The sequence below is a fragment of the Chiloscyllium plagiosum genome, unplaced genomic scaffold (genome assembly GCF_037043375.1).
Source record: "Chiloscyllium plagiosum isolate Xiang-an unplaced genomic scaffold, Cpla_swu_hap1 HiC_scaffold_13, whole genome shotgun sequence".
In the NCBI taxonomy this organism is placed as follows: domain Eukaryota; kingdom Metazoa; phylum Chordata; class Chondrichthyes; order Orectolobiformes; family Hemiscylliidae; genus Chiloscyllium; species Chiloscyllium plagiosum.
In genome coordinates, this window is record NW_028270151.1 from 86,334,367 (window position 1) to 86,350,567 (window position 16,201).

Genomic DNA, 16,201 nt, shown 5'->3' on the forward strand with positions numbered 1-16,201 from the left:
CATTTGGCCCATATCCCTCTAAACCCTTTCTGTTAATGTACCCATCCAGATGCATTTTAAATGTAATTGTATCAGCCTCCTCCACCACATCTGGCAACTTATTCCCCGCATACACTACCACCTGCATGAAAAAGTTGCCCTTTAGGTCCCTTTTAAGTCTTTCTTTCCCCCCCTTACCTTAAACCTTTGCCCTCTAGTTTTGGACTCCCCTACCCTTGGGAAAAGACCTTGACTATTTACCCTATTCATGCCCCTCATGATTTTATGAACCTCTATAAGGTCAGCCTTCAACGCTTCAGGGAAACTAGTCCCAGCCTATTCAGCCTCTTCCTATAGCTTAATCCCTCCACCCCGGTAAGATCCTTGTAATTTTTTTCTGAATCAAGTTTCACAACATCTTTCCAATAGCAGGATGACCAGAATTGAATGCAGTATTTCAAAAGTTGTGTAACCAATATGCTGTGCAGCTGCAACATGACTTCCCAACTCATATGCAATGCACTGACCAATAAAGGCAAGCATACCAAACGCTACCTTCACTCCCCTGTGTACCTGCAACTCCCCTTTGAAGGACTATGAACCTGTGCCCCAAGGCTTCTCCTGTTTAGGGTTGAGGTGGCAGTACCTGTTTTCTTAAACATTCATGCAGGAAGTACAGTTGTTCACGGGTGGAACTCTCTCGGACGGCATTCCCATCTTCGGGCAAGTTGTAGCGTGTTGCGCCCATAGGTTTTTGCAAGGTTTGTAGCTCAGGTAGCCCTTCTGTTTGGCAACACTCCCCAGGACCTTACATTAAGTATATAAGTCCTGCCCTGATTTGTTCCACTGAAATGAAGCACCTCACATTTATCTAAACTAAAATCCAACTGCCGGTCCTTGGCACATTTGCCTATCTAAGAAGGTTCTGTTGTACTCTAAGGTAACCCTCCTGTTCACCACTGCTATTTTGTTTTGTCATTTATCTCAGGTGCTCAATAGCTTTCCTTAGTGAATCAACAAAGTGCACATATTCCAAATAAGATTAAAATGTGAAGAATTGTTTTCATTGGAAGGGTACTGGAACAGGAGGATAGAAATGATAATGTTTCGGGAAGTGTCTGTCGATGTTGTTCAGATAGATATCCAGAAGGCTTTTATTAGCTTTCCATATAAGAGATTATTAGGAAAAAGAAACACTTAGAATTGAGGGTAACCTTCTGATAGTGGCTGAGAAGCAAGAGACAAAGGGTAGAGATAGAATTCATGAGCTAAGTAGTATTCCTTGTGGATCTGCATTAGGCTACAACTTTATACTATTTCTGTCAATGATGGAACAGATCCAGTTTGCAAAAGATACTGAGTTACAAGACACCATAAGTGGTTTAGCAGAGTGCAGGAGACGTAAAAAGACATGTGAAAAGATTTAGTGAGTGGGTATAAACTGGCTGAAGTCCAATCTGTGAAAGAGTATCAGAACACTCATTTTGGATCCATGAAAGATAAATCTCTCACTTTTTCTCCTAATGGCACAAAACACTCATGGAGCAGCAGACAGACTTTGGGTCTTTGTACACAAGTTGCTAAAACTATGGTGCACAGGTACGGAAAGTAAGAAACCTGGTGTGCATTCACTCAAATTTATGCAGTACTGGCGTGATCGACTTGTGTTTACGTTAATATTTAAACAAGTGGCTCAATAAGGGAATCTAGCCACCACCTCATGGTGTCTAATGTAAGGGCAGCACAGTGGCTTAGTGGCTGGCACTGCTGCTTCAGCACCAGGGATCCAGGTTCGATTCTAGCCTTGGGAGACTGTCTGCATGGAATTTGCCCATTCTCCCCGTGTCTGTGAGGGTTTCCTCCCACAATCCAAAGATGTGCAGGTCAGATGAATTCGGAATGCTAAATTGCCCATAGTGTTCATGGATGTGTAGGTTAGGTGCATTAGTCAGGGGTAAATGTAGAGTAATAGAGGATTGGGTCTCGGTGGGTGACTCTTTGGAAGGTTGGTGTGGACTTGTTGGGCCAAATGGCCTGTTGCCACACTGTAGGGATTCTATGATTTCTGAATGCTCCACCATTGACATTTAAAAGCTCGCCATTTCTAACTGGACCAACCATAGGTTCTGCTGTTGCTGGAAATTATATTCACCCTGTATTGAACTTTGCCCTGCACTAATAGGGTAGATGGAGAGATGTCCAAAACATAAATTTAAAAGGGAATTAAGGAGAAGTTTTTCCATTCAGAGATTTGAATGTGGGACTTGTTCACGTGGAATAGTGGACACGGACAGCATATATACATTTAAAGGGAAGCTATATAAATGCAAGAGGGAGAAAGGAATAAAAGGATATATTGATAAGGCAAGATGAAATTAGCTGGATACAGACTCCTACAATGCAGTATGAGGCTGTTGGGCTGAATCGTCTGATTTTGGCATAGAATTAAATGTAGGGGATCATGATTAAGAAATTGGTTATGTCATCATTAACAAAAAAAATATAGACTTCAGCAAGATACTGATTGATTGGTCAGCTGGGTAGAAAAGTGGCAAACAAACTTCAATCTGGAGAAGAATGAGATAATGCATTTGAGAACACTAACAAGGTAAGGGAATACACAATAAATGGTAGGATACTGAAAGGAAGAGGGATCAAGGATTGCATATCCATCGATCCCTGAAAGTATGGGGCATATAGATAAGGTAGTCAAGCAGGCATCACAATACATGCATTTCTGAGGTATTGCATAGAATTTGAGATCTGCTAGAACTGTACATAAATGACTAGTTACAAAGCTAACACACAGTTGTAGTCACTGCAATACAGGATGGGTATGATTGCAGTTGAACAACATTTATTAAATTATCCTGTCTGGTAGGAATTATTCTGTAAGCCAATTTAATATAATCAGGTTTGCATTTTGTTGGGCTAGTATGTTGGACTGAACAGCCTACTTCACTACTGTAAACTGTGATGATTCCAATATTGTCTAATTGTGCAGCAAGTGTCTTATGTCCTCACATTGAAAAGCTTTCCACCAATTAAAAAACGCGTGTCAGGTGTGGAATGGAAGAGTCTCCAATTACCTGGATGGGTTCTGCTGCGACATTCAGGAAGCTCAATACTAAAGCCAAATCAGAACATTTGATTGGCACCACATCCACCACCTTCAACATTCATCCACCACTGGTACAGTGTGTACCATCTACATAATGCACTATAATAATTCACCAAGGTTCCATCAACACCACTCTACCATCTAGAAAGGAGAACTACCACTGAAAATTCTCATCCAAGCTATAAAGCATCTTCACTTAGAGTCATAGAGATGTACAGCATGGAAACAGACCCTTCGGTCCAACCCATCCATGCCGACCAGATATCCCAACCCAATCTAGTCCCACCTGCCAGCACCTGGCCCATATCTCTCCAAACTCTTCCTATTCATATACCCATCCGAATGCCTCTTAAATGTTGCCATTGTACCAGCCTCCACCATTCTGCTGGCAGCTCATTCCATACCCATACCACCTTCTGCGTGTAAAGGTTACCCCTTAGGTCTCTTTTATATCTTTCCCCTCTCACCCTAAACCTATGCCCTCTTGTTCTGGACTCCCCCACCCCAGGGAAAAGACTTTGCCTATTTACCCTATCCATGCCCCTCAACTTTGTAAACCTCTATAAGGTTACCCCTCAGCCTCCAACGCTCCAGGGAAAACAGCCCCAGCCTGTTCAGCCTCTCCCTATAGCTCAAATCCTCCAACCCTGGCAACATCCTTGTAAATCCTTTCTGAACCCTTTCAAGTTTCACAACATCTTTCCGATAGGAAGGAGACCAGAATTGCACACAATATTCCAATACTGGCCTAACCAATGTCCTGTACAGCCACAACATGACCTCCCAACTCCTGTACTCGATACTCTGACCAATAAAGCATGCCAAATGCCTTCTTCACTATCCTATCTACCTGCAACTCCACTTTCAAGGAGCTATGAACCTGCACTCCAAGGACTCTTTGTTCAGCAACACTAGGGCATTACCATTAAGTGTATAAGTCCTGCTAAGATTTGCTTTCCCAAAATGCAACAGCTCGCATTTATCTGAATTAAACTCCATCTGCCAGTTCTCAGCCCATTGGCCCATCTGGTCAAGATCCTCTTGTAATCTGAGGTAACCCTCTTCGCTGTCCACTACACCTACAATTTTGGTGTCATCTGCAAACTTACTAACTGTACCTCTTATGCTTGTGTCCAAATCATTTATGTATATGACTTGGAACTATCTATTCACTGTCACTTCTGTCAAAAACGTGGAACTCCCTAACAGCATTATACCTACGGCCCAAAGACTGCAGCAGTTCAAAAATGCAGCTGTCCTCCACCACCTCAAAGGCAAATGGAAATGCATAATAAACGCTGGCCCAGCCAGTGATGCCTACATTCCAATAATAAATGTATTAATAGTGCTTGAACCCAAAAATTGATACCCAGTTGATACCCTAGTGCAGTACAATGGAGTACTACATTGTAGGAGGATGTCATCGCTCAGATACATTAAAAAACTGGAACATAGGTGGATAATTAGAACTGAGGTACAAATCAGCATGTCATTAATAGGTGCAATAGACTTCAGGATACTTGGTAGTATATTAGCATGGATGGAGGATTGGCTAACAGAAGGCAGTGAGTAATGACAAGGGGACATTTTCAGGATGGGTCAGGGTCATAATTATTTACAATATATAATAATGACCTGGAAGAGGAGGTGAATGTATTATAATCAAGTTTGCAGATGACACAAAAATAGCTGGGAAGTGGGGATGACACAGAGATCCTGCAGAGAGATATACTGATTAAGAAAGTGGGCAAATGGAATACCGTGTATAAAAATCAGTGAGCAAAGAAGTGACAGATGGAATACAATGTGGGAAAGCGTTATGCACTTTGGTAAGAAGAATAGGAGCATAGAATATTTTCTAAATGGGGGAAGGCTGTGGAAATCTGAGGCACAAAGGGACTTGGAAATCCTACTTCAGGATTCTCTTAAGGTTAACATGCAGGTTCAGTTGGCGGTTAGGATGGCAAATGCAGTGTTCATTTCAAGAGGGGTAGAATACAAGAGCAGGGATGTACTGCTGAGGCTGAAAAGGGTCTGGTCAGACTATATTTGGAATATTGTGAGCAGCTTTGGAGGTGTGCAAGATTGGTCCATGGGCTGAATGGCTTGACATATGAGGAACGGATGAGGTCTCTGGGCCTATACTCAAGAGAATTTAGAAGGATGAGGGAGGATCTGATTGAAACTTGCAGAATACCTTCACTGTCTATGTACTAATGACTTGTATGAGAAAAGTGAATATTATATATAGATTGGATGTAGAGAAGATGTTTCCACTATTAAGAGAAACTCGGACATGAGGAGACAGTCTCCGAGTGAAGGGATGGTCCTCTATAACTGCAATGAGGAGGAATTTCATCAGCCATGAGTCTGGAACTAATTTCCGCAGACGGCTATGGTGGCAAAGTCATTGAGTATATTTAAAACAGAAATAGGTTTTTGATTATTAAGGGGATCAAAGGTAACGGGGAGAAGGCAGGAGAAACATATCAATCATGATCAAATGGCAAAGCAGACTTGATGGACCGAATGGCCTAATTCTGTTCCTCTATCTTATGGCTGTGTGGTTATTCACTTGGCGGGAAGAATAGAGGAACCGATATTATTTAAATGGAGAAAGACTGCTTAAATCACAAAAAGCTAGCAGCCAAGTTTAGTGGGTAATAAGGACAGCAAATGAAATGTTATTTCAAGAGGAACCTTTATTCAATTTGAACTCCCCAACCTTAGAGAAAAGATCTTTGCTCTTCAACTTATCTATGCCCCTCATGATTTTATAAACCTTGATAAGGTCACCCCTCAACCTCCAGGACTCCAGTCAAAAATGCCCCAGCCTATCCAGCTTATTTTTATAATTCAGGCCCTTCATTCCTGGCAACGTCCTGGTAAATCTTTTCTGAACCCTCTCCAGTTTGAGAACATCGTTCCTATGACTGGGCGACCAGAACTGCACACAGTACTCCAGAAGAGGCCTCATCCTGTACAACCTCAACATAACATCTCACCTCCTATACTCAAAGGTCTGAGCACTTTCTTAAGTGCTTTCTTAAGGGCTAAACACTTTCTTAACCACCCTGTCTACCTGTGACACAAATTTTAAAGAATTATGTACCTGAACCCCTCAATCTCTTTGCTCTACAACAGTACCCAGGGCTCTACCATTAATTGTATAAGTCCTGCCCATGTTTGTCTTACCAAATTGCAATACTTTGCATTTATCCAAATTAAACTCCATCTGCCACTCCTCAGCCAATTGTCCCAATCGATCAAGATCTCTTCATAATCTCAGATAATCTTCTTCACTGTCCACTATGCCACCAAGTTTGGTACCACCCACAAATTTACTGACCATGCTCATCCAAATCATTTATCTAAAATGACAAATAAAAGTGGACCCAGTACTGATTACTATGCTGATCACAGGCGTCCAGTCTGAAAAACAACCTTTCACTACTAGCCTCTGTCTCCTATTGTAACGCCAATTTTGTATCCAATTGGCAAGCTCACCCTCTTATGATCCTGCTTCACAACCACCTGATGAAGGAGCGTCGCTCCGAAAGCTAGTGCTTCCAAACAAACCTGTTGGACTATAACCTGGTGTTGTGTGATTTTTAACTTTATTTCTGTATAACATTATCATTATCACCTGGAAGACACACTACAGCAGATCATTATAAAATTAAATAATTCATCGATTCAAATTATTTCGGAGTTCGAAAGGCCACAGTTTTTTGCAGTTTTTTTTTAAAAGAGTGTGCACCTCAAACTTTACAGAATTGAAATGTTCACAGTGATAATATAAAGAAGAGGACATCATGAAGCTGGAGAGGGTTCAGAAGAGATTTACCAGGAGGTTGCCAGGAATGGAGGGTTTCAGTTATAGGGAAAAATTGGATAGGCTGGGAATTTTGTCACTGGAGTGTAGGAGGTTGAGAGATGACCTTACAGAGGTTTATAAAATAATGAGGGGTATAGATAAGGTGAACGGCAGGTATCTCTTCATGAGGGTGGACTTTTTAAGACTAGGAGGAATATTTTTAGGGAGAGAGGAGAAAGATTTTAAAAAGACATGAGGGGCAATTTGTTTTACACAGAGAGTGGTTTGTGTGCGGAATGAACTTGCAGAGGAAGTGGTGGATGCGGGTTCAGTTACAACAATTAAAAGACATTTGGATAAGTACATGAATAAGAAATGTTTGAGGGTTATGGGCCAAATGCAGGGAGATGGGACTAGTTTAGTTTGGGAATTATGGTTGGCATGGACAAGTTGGCCCAAAGGTCTGTTTCTGTGCTATATGATTCTATGACTTTAAGAGGCTCTTTATTCCCTGACCTTGCTCTATCACTTAGCTAGACTGTGGTTGGTCTCTCCCTTAACCTCCATATACCTGCCTTCTCTCTAAGCCACTTAGGTTTCTGTGAAGTAAAAGTATTATCACTTTCAGTTCTGGCATTTTCACTTGACCTCAACAGCTTTTTGGGGAAGAGAGCTCCAGATTCACTTTTCCCTTTGTGCTTCGTGACATTAGCCCTGAAACATTCTGGCTCTGTTTTAAGATTCTGATCCTGGGCCTGGACACAGAACACCCTTCAACCTACCCTTTAATTATCACAGCATGGAACAAATTCATCTTCTGTACTACAGAAACTTGTCCTTTTAATAACTTAATAAAGGGAAATTGTTTATACTGAAACAGTCTGTCTTATTGGATTTGTGGTGAAGAGAGTTGGCTCTTCCACATTATACCCACAGGGGGGGCTGTCTCCCACTATTTCAAGTGACTGAGTTTATCAAAAGGCTTGCTGTTGCAGGTCTCTCTCATAACTGTAGAATTGAGACAAGAGATGGAGGACATTTGGCCCATCACCTCTCTGAAAGAGCAGTTCAGCTCTCCACCCTGTCTTCCCAGCCCCTCAAATTGATTTCTTTTCATCAAATTTGGTTTTGAAAGCCAAGATTTAACCTGCCCACATCAAACACTCAGGCGGCGCCTCCTAGGTCACAACTAGTCGTTGTAAAAGATGTTCTCCTCACGTTATTGTTACCTTTCTTATCGTTCAACTCAAGGCAAGTCCAGGTCCTCTTGTTTTCTCAATCCTTCTGCCAGCGGGAATGGTTTCCCCTAACTACTGTGTAGACCCTTCCATGCCAATCACATTCCCTCTCAATCCTATCGCCCCTTATTCACCGATCTATCCACAAAAGCAAAGTGGCTCAGTCCCGGAACCATTGTAAATCTTTTCTGCACCCTGTCGGGAGCCGTCAGATCTGGTGTGCAGAAACACGGGACACGATACAGTATTCTGGCTGGGACAGAGCCCAGTGTTTCACAAGTTTTCGCTGTATCTGTAAGTTAGTGAAGAGGAGGATGCATTACTTGTGGGAGTGGTTTACCAGCACTCTCCCGCAAGCCACCCTAACCTGAAAAGCCACGAGTAACAGTACAAGAGCACAGTGGAATATGCTGGTCAAAAATTAAAACCTCGTAACCATTGCCCACAGGGAGGAGGTGGATACACACCACATTATAGAGGCACGGAAACAGAAACCGTCTGCACAGACACCCCCGTGTGCAACGTGAGAGACGGACGTGGGATACAGTCCTTCGGGATGATGCTGGAGGGGGAGCAGGGTCCATTGAAGAAGGGTCTTCTGTGAGGCGGCCTGTGCTTTGCTAGTCGGGCAGGCTCAGCTCCGGGAGGCAGAAAGAGGAAGGTACAAGATGCTGCTTCCCTTTGAGCTCCTTCAGCCAGTCGTGCTCTCCCCTTCCTTGCTGTATTTAGTGTTGCCAGGTGCGAGGCAGACTCCTGATATTCAAAAGTCTCTGTTTTTCAGTGAGACAACAGTCAAGGCTCCGCCAATGCCTGTCTATCTGTTCTCAATTTGTGATTGTGACTGACGAGGTTACCATCTATTGCCTATTACCTAGTTGCTGCAGGGCTGTTGTGGAGCAGTGGTAGTGTCCCTACCTCTGAGTCAGGAGGTCCAGGTTCAAGTCCCACCTGCTCCAGAGGGGTGTAAGAAATCGCTGAACATAGTTTGGGGATGCTGGTATTGGACTGGGGTGTACAAAGTTAAAAATCGCACAACACCAGGTTATGGTCCAACAGGTGTATTTGGAAGCACTAGCTTCCAGAGCGCCGCTGATGAAGGAGCAGCGCTCCGATAGCTAATGCTTCCAAATAAACCTGTTGGACTGTAAGTGTGATTGTTAACATGGCTGAACATTGACGAGCTGCTACAGGTAGGTGATTATGAGCTACCTTTTTGTACCAATTTAACCCACAGTGCTCTTGTGGAGCAAGTTTCAGGATTTTGACCCAGTGATGCTAAAAACATGGTCATGTTGTTCGAGTCAGTTGGGTTAGTGACTTGGAGGGGAACGTGAGGCACGGTGACTCAGTGCTTAGCACTGCTGCCTCACAGCAACAGGATCCCAGGTTCAATTCCAGCCTCGGGCGACTGTCTGTGTGGAGTTTACACATTCTCCCTGTGTCTGCGTGGGTTTCCTCCGGGTGCTCCGGTTTCTTCCCACAGTCCAAAGATGTGCATGTTAGGTGAATTGGCCTTGCTAAATTGCCCATAATGCGAGGTGCATTAGTCAGAGGGAAATGGGTCTGGGTGGGTTACTCTTCAGAGAGTTGGTGTGGACTGGTTGGGCCGAATGGTCTGTTTCCTCACTGTAAGGAATCAAATCTAATCTAATTCCCAGGAATGTACTTCCTGAGGATCTTGTTTCTCAGCATGACCTGCTCTGCTTTCAACTCTCTTCAGCTGGGTCTGTCACCCACCCCAATGTTCAGTCTGTAGTGAGGTGTGAGAGCCACTGAGTTCACACACATGTCTTTCAATCTCTATTTCAATACCCGTCCCTGGAATAGTTGCGTCCTGTGCAGTTACTCCTCAGAGTGAATGACAGTTAGAGGCAGCTTGAAGATTGATTTAAAGAGAAAGTTCTATCCTCCTAGTTGAATTAATTCTAACTTTAAATCAGCTGCCTGGGCTCAGACGTGACACATATCCCATCAGTGATCAAACTCTCCTGTAATATTGGGCCCCAGTCCCTTCAGAAGAACTTTCAGATCCTTCAGCCAGACTTCATAGGGAAGATCATGGAATAAATTCACCACCTTGAAAGGGTTCAGAAAATATTTACAAGCAAGTTGGAGGATTTAAGCTATAGGGAGAGGTTGAAGAGGCTACGGCTGTTTCCCCTGGAGCATCAAGGCTGAGGGGTGACCTTATAGAGGTTTATAAAATCATTTGGGGCATGGATAGGATAAATAGACCTAAGGGGCAACTGTTTCATGCAGAGGGTGGTACGTGTATGGAATGAGCTGCCAGAGGAAGTGGTGGAGGCTGGTACAATTGCAACATTTAAGGGGCATCTGGATGGGTATATGAATAGGAAGGGTTTGGAGGGATACGGGGTGGTGCTGGAAGGTGGGACTAGATTGGGTTGGGATATGTGGACAAGTTGGACCGAAGGGTCTGTTTCCGTGCTTTACATCTCTCTGACTCTATGCCTGTGTAACCAACTCAAGCTTTCTCATTGAGAGAGTTCAACAGATTAAAGCGCAAATGTGATGGAAACACCCTGAAGCGAGGCTTTTATATTGTTGATGGCCCACTATTGCTGATTAAGGAGCCTGATGACCTCTTCACTGGGTATGTCCCAGCCCAGCCTTAACTCTATCCATCTTTCTCAGTCGAGTTGGATCCTTTGAATGTCCATGTTTGTTGATATTTTCCTAACCAACCTGTTCAGAGATGTGATGTCACACCTCTGGAGCAGTAGGACATGAATCCAGGTTTCCTGGCTCAGAGATAAGGACACTATCCAGTGTGTCCAAGTCCATTTTAAAGGTTATGAGGTTTCCCACCTCAACTACCTTCCCAGGCAGTGCAGTCCAGGTCCCCAACACTCTCTGGGTGAAAAAAACATTCCCTCAAATCCCTTCTCAAGTTCCTACCTTTCACTTTAAAACTATGTCCCCTTGTTATTGACCCTTTGTCTAATGGGGACAGCTGTTTTCTATTCAGCTTGCCCATACCCATCATAATCTTATACATCTTCATTAGGTCCCCCCTCACCCTTCTCTGCTGTATAGAAAACAGCTTATCCAGTCCCTCTTCATAACTAATCTGATCCAGCCCAGGTAACAGCCTAGTGAATCTCCTCCAAATCCCTTCCAGTGCAGTCACATCCTTCCTATGGAGCGGTGACCAGAACTGCACACAGTATTCCAGCTGTGGGCTGAACCAAAGTCCTGTACAGCTCCAACATCATCTTAATGCTCTGACAACCTCTGCCATGACTGGTAAAGGTAAGTATCCCATTAGCCTTCTTAACTATTGTATTAACCTTCCTGCTACCTTCAGGGCTGTGTGGAACCTTCCAAGGTTCCTCTGAGTTTCCTAGTGTCGTGCCATTCATTGACTACTCCCCTGTTTTGTTCCTTCTTCCATAGTGCATCATCTCACATTTATCAGGGTTAAAGTCTATCTGCCACTGATCTGCCCATCTGACCAATCCATTTACATTCTCCTAACCTAACACCTTTTTCCTCACTGTAAACCACCCTGGCCAGTCATTGTGTCATCCGTAAACCTATTTATCATCTCACCTCCATATTCTCATCTGCGTAATTTATGAATATCGCAAACAATAAGGGACCCAGCACGGATCCCTGTGGGATATCTCTGCACACTGGGTTTCCATCACACAAACAGCCTTCTATCACCACTCTCTGTCTCCTGTCACTTTTGGATCCATCTTGATTACCCTGGATCCTGTGAACTTTTACCTTCTTTATCAGTTTCCCATGTGGGACCTTGTGAAAGGCCTTACACTTGTAATAATCAATTCTCTAAACTTCTGTTTTATTTCAAAAATATACTTTTTTCATAAAAACAAATCTTTGTGTGTATACGCAGTCACAAATACTGTTCGGTTCTGTATAATAATGCATCAAAGAAGCAAACAAACACTCTATCCAAACAAACAAAAGAATTCTCCAAACTCCTAAGTGTGTATACCCGGGTAGCAGTGGTCTACTCATTCCGGTTACTCACTAACATAAACACACCTCACAGAAAAGTGACTAGATGCGATGTATAATCAGTCAGGAGCCTGTGCAGACCCTCTGATACAGCAATGCACCAAACTCAAGCTGACAGCAGCAGCCAGCTGCACTGACCGTTATTTTAGATTGATGCCTGTTGTCAAGCCAGCAAATAATCAGAAAACAGTCCCCACAAAACAGGAAACGAGGCTACACATCAACTTTCATCTATTTACACAGTGAGGTGTGGATACTTTCCAAATGACTCGATCAACTCTAGGGTGAGGGGAAGGGTGAGATAAAGGTTCTAGAGAGTGAGGAGACTGGAGAGGAAAGGTATTAAGAGTGAAAAGGAACAAACAAACAGTGAAGTGGCGTTAGGTCCAGTGCCACTCTCCAGCACATGCCCCTCAATCCTCCCAACTCCAACTGCCCTCTGGTTTACCTTGGGAAATCTCAATGTCAGTTTCAACCTCTCAGTTACAACTGCTCTCAAAATAAACTCTGGCAAATTGAAGACCTTCAGTTCACCACTGCGTTTCCGTAGTCACTCTTCCTCCTGATTCAGTCCTGATCTCAGCTCCTTAAGAGTGCAGACATTACATGAGATCGTGGTGGACTCTTCCTGCAATCCTACTGCCACTAAACTGCTGAAAGGCAGAAATAAGGATTGAAAACTCGACAACTTTTCCAGATATTGCTATAGTGTAACCCTCCAGAGATGTTGATTTCCCCCTTGGCTGGATGTCATTGGTTGTTGCCTTGACATTTCACCACACTGACCTCATCATCTGGATTCTGTTCCCTGGTGCCCAATGTTATTGCAATTGATACTTTTTTGAGCCTGTTTTCTCCCTGTTTGATCCATTAGGTGTCATGACTTCCTAAGACCTGGGCTCAATGCCTCTGTAGTAAGGTTGTTCCCATTGTAGGGTGGATGACTCTCACAATCTGTCCTGTGAGTAGCTGAGATAGTTCCATATCTGCTTGTGGGCCATGCACCATCTTCTTCCTCATTTGCTGATCTTGCTTCTTCGTGCATTTGCTTGGTGACAACATTTGATCTGGGGTAATGTGATAGGGACGTGACACGATTCATGACGTCTGTGACCCATGTTATCACTGAAAGTCTTGCCCACATACAGTGACCCGTTATGAGAAATGAGTTCTTCAACTGCTCTGACCACACTGAGTCTGGATAATAGGATGCTTATCATTCTTTCACAAGTGAAATTGAACACAAGATGAAGAATGTTATTTTTAATTCAAACAAGGTATGCATGAGTCCATATCTCAAGTGGAATCTTGATCTCTTTATTGAAGGACTGATGGAAGTGTGTTGAAGGTGGGTTAGGGGAGGACTGATACCTCAAAAGAGTGAGTTGTCTGGTGAGGAAAGGTTGGGCAGACCGGTCTTGTTTCCCCTGGAGTTTAGAAGAGTGAGGGGTGACTTGATCAAAGTGTGTAAGGTCTTGAATGGTCTTGAAAAGGTGGACATGAAAATGATGTTTCCTCTTGTGTGTCAGTCCAGATGATGGGGCACTGTTTCAAAGTGAGCAGTCACCTTTCCATGAGAGAGATGAGGAGAATATTTTATTTTGTTTCCGAGAGTTGTGTGAGTTTGGAACTTCCTGTCTCAGGAGGAGGTGAAGGCGGGATCATTGAATATTTTTAAGGCAGAAGTGGTTACATTCTCTTAGGCAAGGGAGGTAAAGAGAGGAATCATCAGTTTACACCATGTGACATATTTTTGGGATATCAAGTTGTAACACAAATGAGGTACATTGACTCTGCCTACATGAAAGTCTCTGCTGGATTTATTTGCAGTTAAACTAGTACAGATAGTATAGAGAAATTTTTAAACATATCCGTGCAAACTGACCAAGGCCTCTGGTCATGTGACAGCATCCAGGTACATGGCTCATCTGCATGCCAAGTTTCTTAAAGGGACATCACTCCTAAAGTGATACCACAACCCTTCCTCCACCCTCACTTGTAAAGCATCATCCAATCACTCACCTCCTCTTTTTCTCCAAAGCCACTGAATATATTATTCCCTTCCAACTTCGTTCCCAGTTTTCCTGGAACTGCATGCCTGAATGTGTCTGGTCAAATGTCTATGCCGGCTACAGTACCAAGATGATTCCGAACAAAAGACTGACTGCATTTTCCTTCGTTATCCTTCTTGAACAGTTCCGAGCCTTTGACACAATTGACAACACCATCTTCCTCCAATGTTTCTCCATCATCGTTCAGCTGGGTAGGGAGGACACTTGGATTTATTCTTTTCTATCTAGTTATCACTAGAGAGTCACTTGCAACAGCTTCCCTTTCTGATCCTGCCCCAAGGATTGGTGATATCATCCAAAAACAGAAAATTGCTCCAACAAAATATTCCTGCCACAAACTCCGTCCCTTAACCACAATCCTGATCACCCTGGCCACTGTCTGAATCTAAAGCAGTTCCTTTCCAGCTTTAGTGTCCCATTTCCCTCTGTGTTTAGCTCCTGCTCGCATATCCATCATTGAGACGGTCTATTTCCATTCCTTTAAGATTGCCTAACCCAACTCCTGCCTCAGCTCATTGCTTCATGTTTATTATTTCAATGCAACCCTAACTATCTTCCAATGTTCTCCCCACCATAAACCTGAGGCTATCCAAAACCGTGCTCCATGCATCTTAATTTGCAGTTCGATGTGAATTTACCTCAAAAAGGGTATATTGCCTGATGCAGCAATACTTACACTATCCCTCATAACAAGAAACTGGATGGGACCATTGTGGTATTGGAAAATCCAACAGACACTGGCTACACTGGACAATCATCCCATCCACAGGCACACCAGTGTCCGGGCCAACACTAATGTTCATCAGTTATAAAAGAGCAGCATGCTCCAGTAGCATGTCATGCTTCAAATGATCCCAGAATAAGATGGAGTCTGAGACATTTATATCCTCAGATAACATGCTCTGATAGCAGGATAATATCCTGAGCAGGTCTGCTGAAGGTATCCTTACATTCTGACCATGATTATCCAACACAATACCATTTACCCATCATCCCTGTCATCACTGACATCCATTAGCTCTGGGTAAATCAATGCCTTGATTTAAAAATTCTCATCCTTACTTTAAAACCTCTCCCTTCCTCATCTCTGTATTCTTCTCCAGTCTTCTGTGATGTCTGCAATGTTCTAATTCTGGTTTCTCGAGCTTCTCTGATTTTATTGACTCCATCAGTGGTGGATGTGCTTTTAGGTTAGATTAGATTCACTGCAGTATGGAAACAGGCCCTTCGGCCCAACAAGTCCACACTGACCCAATCTAGTCTCATTTGCCAGCATTAACTGACCAAGTCTTAGGCTATAGGTTTCCATCTCTATTTCCACAACTCTCTCTCTCTCTCTCTTTCTTTAAGACATTCTTTAAAGTTGACCATTTGACCAAACATTTGCTTTGATATCCCAGTTTTTTTCTGATATAACGCGATAGTTGATTCCCGTGCGATCCGCGTTATAAGAAAATCGTGTAATAGCAGCACCATTTAAACCAATGGCACTGGAATCACGTTACGTCGAGTACAGGTAAGGAAAGTTTGTGTACGACAAATAATGGTCTAAATTCTTCTGTCTGCGTTGCAGCCAATTCGCGTTGAAGAAACATGTGTTAGAGCAGAACTGACTGTATGTGGTTTGGTGTCACATTTTGTTCAGTAACACTTCTATGTAGCATTTTGGAGGATAGTGCTACCACAAAGGCTTTATACAGCAAGCTATATAAATGCAAGTTGTTGTTGGTGTTGCAAGCGGGTGGATTTAGAGCAGGTGGGATATTAAAGATTAGAAGCGACAATTAGGCAAGTGTTATTAGACCCAGTTAGATATTAAAGGGTTTTGAGAATTAGATTGGGTGTGATATTGAAGGATATGGGAATGAGACATCTTTCAGCTAAGTGGATTGATCGCTTTGGAAGTAACGTGCTATAATTTCAGTTCCCTTATTTAGATGCAAAACTGCTGCATCATTAGGGTTGG

The 16,201-nt window shown here is 43.1% G+C and overlaps 1 protein-coding gene across 1 annotated transcript in view; it reads left to right on the plus strand.

Moving 5' to 3' along the window:
* Positions 1–8,556: 8,556 nt before the first annotated feature.
* Positions 8,557–16,201, plus strand: part of nrros (negative regulator of reactive oxygen species) — a 43,234-nt gene continuing 35,589 nt past the window's right edge. The window contains exon 1 of the mRNA XM_043701715.2: positions 8,557–8,816. The gene's annotated coding sequence lies outside the window, so the exon portion shown is untranslated. The remainder of the gene's footprint in view (positions 8,817–16,201) is intronic.